Source organism: Aricia agestis, chromosome 3, assembly GCF_905147365.1.
Source record: "Aricia agestis chromosome 3, ilAriAges1.1, whole genome shotgun sequence".
NCBI classification, from domain to species: domain Eukaryota; kingdom Metazoa; phylum Arthropoda; class Insecta; order Lepidoptera; family Lycaenidae; genus Aricia; species Aricia agestis.
The window spans coordinates 3,349,609-3,358,535 of NC_056408.1; the positions used below are offsets into that span (position 1 = coordinate 3,349,609).

Genomic DNA, 8,927 nt, shown 5'->3' on the forward strand with positions numbered 1-8,927 from the left:
CATCATATATTTTTTTAGAATTATAATGCCCCTACTTTAGAAGTTAGAGGGGAGGGGGGGGGGGGGACACTTTTTACCACTTTGGAAGAGTCTCTCTCGCAAACTATTCAGGTTAGAAAAAAATGATATTAGAAACCTCAATATGATTTTGAAGACCTATCCATAGATACCCCACACGCATAGGTTAGATGAAAAATATTTTTTTTAGTTTCAGTTGTACCTATGGGGATTGGGGACCCCTAAATTTTTTAATAATTTTTCCATTTTTGTATCAAAATCTTAATGCGCTTCACAGACTACATCTACTTACCAAGTTTCAATAGTATAGCTCATATAGTTTCGGAGAAAAGTGGCTGTGACATACGGACGGACAGACAGACAGACAGATATGACGAATCTATAAGGGTTCCGTTTTTTGCCATTTGGCTACGGAACCCTAAAAAACGAAATGAGGCACAATGCATTAAAAAATGTCTCTACCTAAAATGCATAATGAAGCCAGAGGCGAGAATCAATGTTTTACACCAATAGTATGTACTTACTTAAAAAATATATGTCTGTCTGTAACCTCTTTACGCTTAAACCGTTAAACCTATTTTTAGTTCCATTAGGTTAGTTTTATCCTAAAATACATAGAATAGAAGTTTTAACGTCTGACCATTTGTAGTAAACTATAAAGAAATTCTATCCACGACATTATAAAGTTAGATTGCTTAGGGACGGCGAACAATTTCGTATTAATGTGCCGTTTTTCGGAATGAATCTTCAGTTAAGTCATAAACGTGGTATTCAATATTTTTTGTGATCCTATCACCTATGCGTTTGAAAAAATTGCCTAATTCGGTGCCCACTATGCAGAGGAGGAACTAATTGAAATAATTTCGATACTAGTTTTGAGACCAGTGCAGTGGCGTGCTATAAATTTTATACCGCGTGCCTCTGGTGGCACACGTGACATTGGTTCGCCGTCCCTGGCTTAGAAGTTAGAGCACTTAGAGCCTTGTAGGAGGAGCGAAATATTTTTCTACTAGATAACGCATGCAATTTCGTCGACATTAGTTTGTCATTTGTCGCAACAAAAGCTATACAAAATTTCATCTTGATCGGTTCAGCTGTATAGGCGTGAGGGCAACAGACAAACAGGCACATTTTAATTTAATTAGTGAGGTTTTTTTTTTAAATTGGTGCTTAGGTTGCCACGTTCACCACAATCCTGCCCTATCTGATTGAGGTATCATCACGGCCTTATTTAAACTAAGGCCGTCTTTGTTGTGAAAAAGTTATGGGTCGGTTAGCATGTCTTTGGTTTCTTAATATGCAAATAATACCATCAAAGAAATAGGCAGATGGCGGACCAACATTATTTGGTCTAGTTATGTCAAGTCAATGTTAGATGTTTTGCATTCTGACTGGGTTTGACATAACACGACCAAATTATGTAGGTCCAGCGTCTGCCTGTGAATCAATTTATTTGCTAGCACATCTGCAGATGTATGTTACTTTTGGACCTAAATACTGTATAATGTTAAGGTTAAACGTTGACTGACTTAACTTAACCTTTAAGACAAGGAGTAGGGAGATGTTATAGGAGATAACATAGCCTAGTCATAAAAATACGCTGTGATCATGGTAGGCTATAGTTCGTTTAATACTTTGAGCACCAATTGCATCAACGCCTGATAGAATCAGGGGGCAAATGAGCAAACAGATCGCCTGATGGGACAACTAATTAGAGGCATCGAAATTGCGTAGCCGGCCTTTTAGCGAGTATTCGCTCTTTTCTTTTAAAGTCGTGTAACGTGTTAGAGTTAAACGTAATATATTAAGTAAATATATATACTTTCTCTTTCATTAGTAAGCGTAAAGAGAGAGATAACATGACAAATCAACGAGTAACCTAAACGGTCGTCATAAATGGAGACCCATGTAAGCCTTTCTGTTAAATTCTTATCTAAATAGTGAGTGTTTTAACTTTCTCTAGCTGATGACTAACTTGTCCTTTTGACATAGAGGCGCCAATTTTAGCTTCTTTTGTCTCCTTATCAGAAACTCTATTAAAATTCATCAAGCGCTCGGAAAATAACTGGGAAATTTTTATATTTACGAAAGAATAACAATTTGAATATTCAAACGTAATTCTAAATTTTATGTTATTGCGTCAAAATACTACAGTATTATTTATACAATTTGTTTATATAAACTTTGAACTTGTTATTGCTAAGAGATTGCAAATGAATAGTGCTCACCTTGATTCCACCGACAAAAACACAGAAAACTGGGAACAAAGCTTGAAGGGTGATTATTGAACGAAAATGCACCAACCGCCCCTGAACTTGACGTCATTCGTTGCTATAGCAATGCTCTCCCGGGAAAACCTCGACCATCGGTAGCACCACGAAAAAAAAAAAACAAAAAATATCACTGCAACTGTAAATCCTTGGCACTTAAGATTTCAACGAAAAAAAAATATTGTTAGAAATTCAAATTATTCTTTATTTGAAATCGTTCGGAGCGCGCGTCTTTGCGGCGGCACGGGGAACACTACGTAAATGTCAGAGCGATCGGCACACGAGCGGGGCGGCCTAAAGCCGCGTTCACGGCGGACGCCATTTTCCGGTGCGTGTGATTCAGAAGCATTAACCTTAAATTGTAATGATATTAGTCATGTAATATTCACACGTCAGCTACTATGTTGATATGTCGCCACATTGACTACCTACAATATATTGTAGAGTGTTTTGAATAAATAAGTAATAATTCAAGCCGTTTTATTATTTTTTATTAAAATATTTTAAAGTATTTAAAAATAAATATAAAAACTTTGTGTTTAGATGTAAAACGACGACCTCTGTGGCTCCGGATTCGCTGCGGCTTCCGGCTCTGTGGAATCCGGCCTACGGAACAAAAAAGTTTTCAAAGTTCCTAGGTCATGGATGTGTATTAAATATGTGTATCATATAATAAAAATCTTAAATATATGTATAGTATAAAAGTATTAAATATATTTCCGTTGTCTGGTACCTGTAACACAAGTCCTTCAGGTACTTACCACAGGGCCAGACTGACGTGGTGTGAAGCGTCCATAGATATTATTATTATTATTAAAACTAATGTGTGTAGTTTGAACTTAAAAAAATTGCTGCAGATAATAGGACTTACGGTCAACTCTTTTTTTATAAAATAAAAATAATAGTTAACTCCTGAAGTAGGCCATAACTTCTAGTATAAAGTTAACCTTTAACACTTTTTCAAAACACTTTTCTAAACACCACAACATTCAATGAAACATGAGCCTTATGAGCGCGGCTTTACGAGCGAGCGGGACAGCAAATCTCCGGGGCTGTACATCCGTTTTTCTCAGCGTTATGTAAGCTCCGGCCCTGGAGCCTTCCCCTCCCTAGCTCTCCAAATTAGGGGTAGCGGAGAATTATTGTTATCGACTATCGACTGTTCCGATCTCGATATCGATACTCGAAATTTGCGAGTCGATCATTTCGTTCGAGATTTTGATCGATACTTGAACTTCATTAGGACGCAATCAAAAGTACTTTAAAATTCTAATTAAGTATAATTTTATCTTCACAAGAAGATTGTACTTATTATAAATTTATAATTTATAAGTAAAAGAAAACGTTATCGCTTAATTTGTAAAAATTAAAATGCAAATTACAAAACCTATTTTCCTGTTTGGACATAATTATTTTTATCTTATTTTTGTTTTCTTGTCTTACATTTTTCGATATTATCTAATATACTTTGCCCATATTCTGTCTGCCTGTCTGTTACCTCTTAACGCCTAAACTTCTGAATAGACTTGGATAAAACTTGGTAGGTAGTAAAGCCATGTGAAAATTCTGAAAAAAGTACGGTTCCCCAAGTGTTTTTAAAATGAATTTTGCCTCAACAATTTGCAGACATCTAAGTACTTAATTCAATTTAATCTTCAACACCATGTAATTCTAAATGTAGAGTCGAGGGTAGATTACTGATGGAAGTTTTACTAACTAGTTTTACAAACTAAACGACCGCGTACAATTTTATAGTGATATCTTTAATACCGACTGCGCCAGGACGGTTGTGCTTCTAAGTAAGTACTTCGTTTTAACGAAATTCCGTCCGAATCAGGATCCGTACATTTTTCTGATATAAATAAATACTACCATTTATTTTTTGACAGAAATTTGCTACAGAGATTTTTAGTCTCCATTTAGGGCGGTATAAATAGTCAGTACTCAAGATGCATCTCGGTCTCAAGACACGGTTCATGCCCTGTGATTGGTTGGCTGTCAAAATTTGGACCAATCATAGAGCCGAACCGTGTCTTGAGACCGAGATGCATCTTGAGTACTGACTATTTATACCGGCCTTAGTTTTTAAGTCATTCTACAACTACAAGTTAAAATCATAGCCTTTGCTAGGTTATAATATTGTCACTGTGCCATTAATTTTGAACTAGATTTGGCAGCAAGGTTTTGTCGCCAATAGGCACTTGCTGGGTTTAGTAATATTCATATTTTCTTTAATATGCATGTTTTGAAAAAGTAACTTTGCGAATTATTGCGTACACTAATAAATGTTTAGTTGCATTGAGTGAAACCCTTATTTCCAAAATTGGTCTTTTGTTAGGTTATTAAAAGTACACAGCCGATTTTGAACTGCGAGGTATATGGAGTATGTGCAGCGGGGCTAAAATGGTCGCTTTGGAGAATCATATTACGAATCATAATATGATTCATTTTTTTAAATCGCAAAATGCAAGTCTGCTTGCAATTCATGTCTAGTAATTCGTACTAGTTTGACATTTGTCAGTTTGACAGTTTTGACAATTCATTTGCCGAATTGATTGAGAGGAATTGCTAAATGTGATCATTTTAGCCCCGCTGGTCGTAAATGATTAGCTATAAAGCTACTATAAAAGTAGCTAGACAAGCTGCTCTCATATAGTTACCAGATTATCATCTAGATACCATACATGTTGCATTGAACTATATAATCCACACATTTTATAAATAAGCCACTTATTAAATATTTTTTATGGGTTCGCGGTATGTAAAAACTCATTTTCACGATAAAATAATGAGATATGTCTGTATATTTGTATTTAAACGAAACCATACTAAATGTACAGCAAATCTGGTTAGTGGAAGCCTTACGGGGCTGACGTAGACGGCTAAAAATAGATGTTCAAAATGAGTTCAACAATTACCGGCGACTTTCCGGAAAATGCAGTAATCAAATTAATGATGGATTAATCAAATCGGTTTAGATTAAGTTATATTAAAAGCTATTGTTGACATGGCAGCTATAATTTAATGTACGATCAGAGAAATTGATAGTCGCCCGATCTACGTTATTTGGTCGTGTTATATAAGGTCAAAGTTAGTCGTGAGCTCGACTCGCCCGACAAAATAACGTAGGGCAGCCATCTGCACAGAAAAAAAAAATTCTTTGATATCACTTTACATTTGGTGAAAACATTTGGCCAACATGGGATTTGAAAACATAAATTGCTTATAGTAGCCATTTTAGACCTGCTAGGTAGAGAAACTTAAAATCGAATTAAATCTGAATAAGAGGTAAAGTATTGATTTAAGCAATAATGTGAAGATGCGGGGGTTGTTATGATTTTAATTATATGGAACGTCATTTCAGACAAATTACTCCTCCTACACCCGGCACCCTGCCGCGGCCTATAATAATATTCGTGTTTGTGCCTACTGGTGTGCAATAATATGGGTATGATTTATATTATTTTACTACCCTAGAGGGTTCTTAGTTTAAAATAAAAAAGCTCGATTAAATGATCGAAATTTCTGAGAAAAATAAAATACCATACCTACCAACATACCTTCTAGAAAACAACTAGCGTAGGTATATTGTAGAAACACGAGTAGGGTAGAGAACTTTGCAAAATTATTAAATCGCACAGAAAATGTAACGAAAACCGCGAGAGTTCTACGTAGGTTCTTAGATCTCCGATCTAAGTAACTAGAACTCTTTTGATCTTTCTCACAACTAATCTATGTAAAAAAGTTCAACATTTTTATTATTCCAAATTTTTAGTACCACCTTTAAACAATGCTGGTTCTGCTTCCGAATATGTAGGCTAATTGCATCACATTCAAAACAATACATTGATCGTTACACCATTGTAACTCGGATGTTATTAACCTATTCAAAAAATTTCGTAGAATTCCATACAATCACTAGATGATGCCCGCAAACCTGTTGCGCCAAAATTCCTTAATGGCGCTGGAACCATACATTTCTGTGGGATAGAAAGTTTCTATTTTCTTTCACGGCAGTCGAAGTATATCCATACCAAATTTCAGCAAAATCGCTTCAGCGGTTTCAGGTTTGGACTTTGGACGTGAATAATTTCAAAAACAAATTATGTTGATTGAATATTTATTTTATCTTTAAATAAACACGAAGAAATAACGAACTCTGAATTAAAATTCTATCAGCATTTCTGTTGCGAGCGTAAACTCGACGGGAAACAATTCACATTGATTTCGAGCAAGACAAATGTGGGACTGCATTGATCGTCACACTGTTGTGTATCACGATTCAGATGTTCCAAACCTTTAACAAAATAACAATAACTTTTATTTTGTATACTCTGTTTATACTTTAAGGAGTTTTTACTATTGACAGGCAATAGGGATTGCAATCTTTTCATACGTGGGAGAGCCATGCTTCGGCACGAATGGGCCGGCTCGACCGGATAAATACCACGTTCTCACAGAAAACCGGCGTGAAACAGCGCTTGCGCTGTTTCACGCCGAGTGAGTGAGTTTACCGGAGGCCCAATCCCCTAACCCCTACCCTATTCCCTTCCCTACCCTCAACTACTCCCTTACCTTCCCTACCCGCCCCTATTACCCTATTCCCTCTTAAAAGGCCGGCAACGCACTTGCAGCTCTTCTGATGCTGCGAGTGTCCATGGGCGACGGAAGTTGCTTTCCATCAGGTGACCCGTTTGCTCGTTTGCCCCCTTATTTCATAAAAAAAAAAAAAATGACATTAGTCATAAAATTCGTTCATCGCACGGGAACCGTACATTTTCCCAGGATAAAATGTATCCTATGTCCTTTCCTGGCACTCAAAGTATCTCCACATAAAATTTCAGCAAAATCAGTTAAGCGGTTTCCGTGAAGCGGTAAGGCCGCTTTCCCGTCAGACACGGCGCGACGCCGCTACCGTGATACGGTACGGTGCGGTACCGTGTCACGGTGCCGCGTACGGTGCGCCGACCCGCGTCCCTATTCAGTCGATATTAGCGCTCGAACGAAAATTCTTATCTGGATATGGATCGCGAAGGATTATTCTCTTGTTGTTACAGACGAAAATTGAAAAAGAATCAGAAACAGAGGAAAATTATTTTTGCTATTTTTTGCTCTATGTATAGTCAATACCAATAATAATAACAGATAGGCACTTGAAATGTTCACAAAATACTCAATTGTATTTATACTTTAAAAATTAATGGTAACATTAAAATAAACTTAATAATTAAGGGAGCTCCCATTCAAAAAACATAATTTTTGGTTATTTTTCTCTATAATAATGGTACGGAACCCTTCATGAGCGAGCCTAACTCGCACTTGGCCTATTTTTATCTGTTCCAAATTAGTGCCTCGTTTAAGTTTTGTTCGGAAGTTATACCCAGAATTGGGGCGCGCGGTGCACCGTTTGCGGCACCGTGACACGGTGCGGCGCCGTACCGTGTCACGGTGGCGGCGTCGTGCCGTAACACGGTGACGGTGCCGCACCGTGTCTGATGGGGACTCGGCCTCAGACAGAAAGAGTTAAGACTTAAGGCAGACAAACAGACACACTTTCACATTTATAATATTAGTAAGGATTTCTAAAACAACACATAACATTTACCAAAACACGCATTCTTTGATAAGCAGCGTAATATTGTTATGACAGTCTGTTCATATAAGAGCTTGTGGATTTTTTCATAAGTTCCACCCAACAAACTTTGGGTACAAGAGTTTGGTAAGATTTCACCGTGGTACTTCCACGGTTACTTCCACAAAGACGAATAGTTTGGTCCAAACTTCGCATCTCTGCGACCCAATTTGTTTGTATGAAAATTATATCATTTAAATTCAGAATTCAGTCGCAATTTCAACATTTCATTTATTAAAAATGCAAACGATATTTTGGTAACATATTAAATAGGGAAGATGCGATATTTTTACTCCATGTAGAATAGACCACAAGTATATAAAAAAATTAAAACACTGGAATTTACTGCAAAAATGCGGTTTAAAATTGTCAATTTAAAGGCCCTTTTTTCATATTTTTTTTTTTACATTTTAATTCATCAACCCCCATACGCTCAACGGTGAGCGAGACACAATAGAATATCTACTGTGTCCCGTTTCCCCACGATCGACGGGTTAATAGCAAAATTTTCATAAATATTATATTTGCATGCCTATTATGGTGATTCATAATTCGACATGTTACCAAAATATCGCTAAATAGCAGTTTCACTAAAACATCTTAGGCCAAATTAAAGAAGAGCGCGTATTCCCTTTAAAAAAAGCCGGCAATGCACCTTAAGCAACTATTCTGATGTTGCGAGTGTCTACGGGCGACGGTAGTTCCTTTCCATCAGGTGAGCCGTTTGCTTGTTTGTCCCCTAACTTTATAAAATAAATCGCCTTTACGAATTTTCCATCACAATAAAAACTAGTACACAAAAAAGGTTCCGAACATCTGATAAGAGAGTTCACCCCAGTAGTAACCCGGCCCCTTCCACAATTATGTTGAAAAATCTCTTGGCTCGAAAATTAGTCGCTCTTTTAATGTATTACGTCACTTGTGGCGATAAAGCCCTTGTCAGCATTATCATCATCTTTCCATGTAAGTTATTAGTTTTAAGTTTATTACCTTCTATCTAAAAAAAT

The 8,927-nt window shown here is 36.8% G+C and overlaps 1 protein-coding gene across 7 annotated transcripts in view; it reads right to left on the reverse strand.

The window, feature by feature from the left end:
* LOC121740256 (chaoptin) overlaps positions 1 to 2,557 on the reverse strand; it is a 66,131-nt gene extending 63,574 nt beyond the window's left edge. For all 7 annotated transcript variants that reach the window (XM_042132905.1, XM_042132906.1, XM_042132900.1 and 4 more), the window contains exon 1: positions 2,247 to 2,557. The gene's annotated coding sequence lies outside the window, so the exon portion shown is untranslated. The remainder of the gene's footprint in view (positions 1 to 2,246) is intronic.
* Positions 2,558 to 8,927: the final 6,370 nt, after the last annotated feature.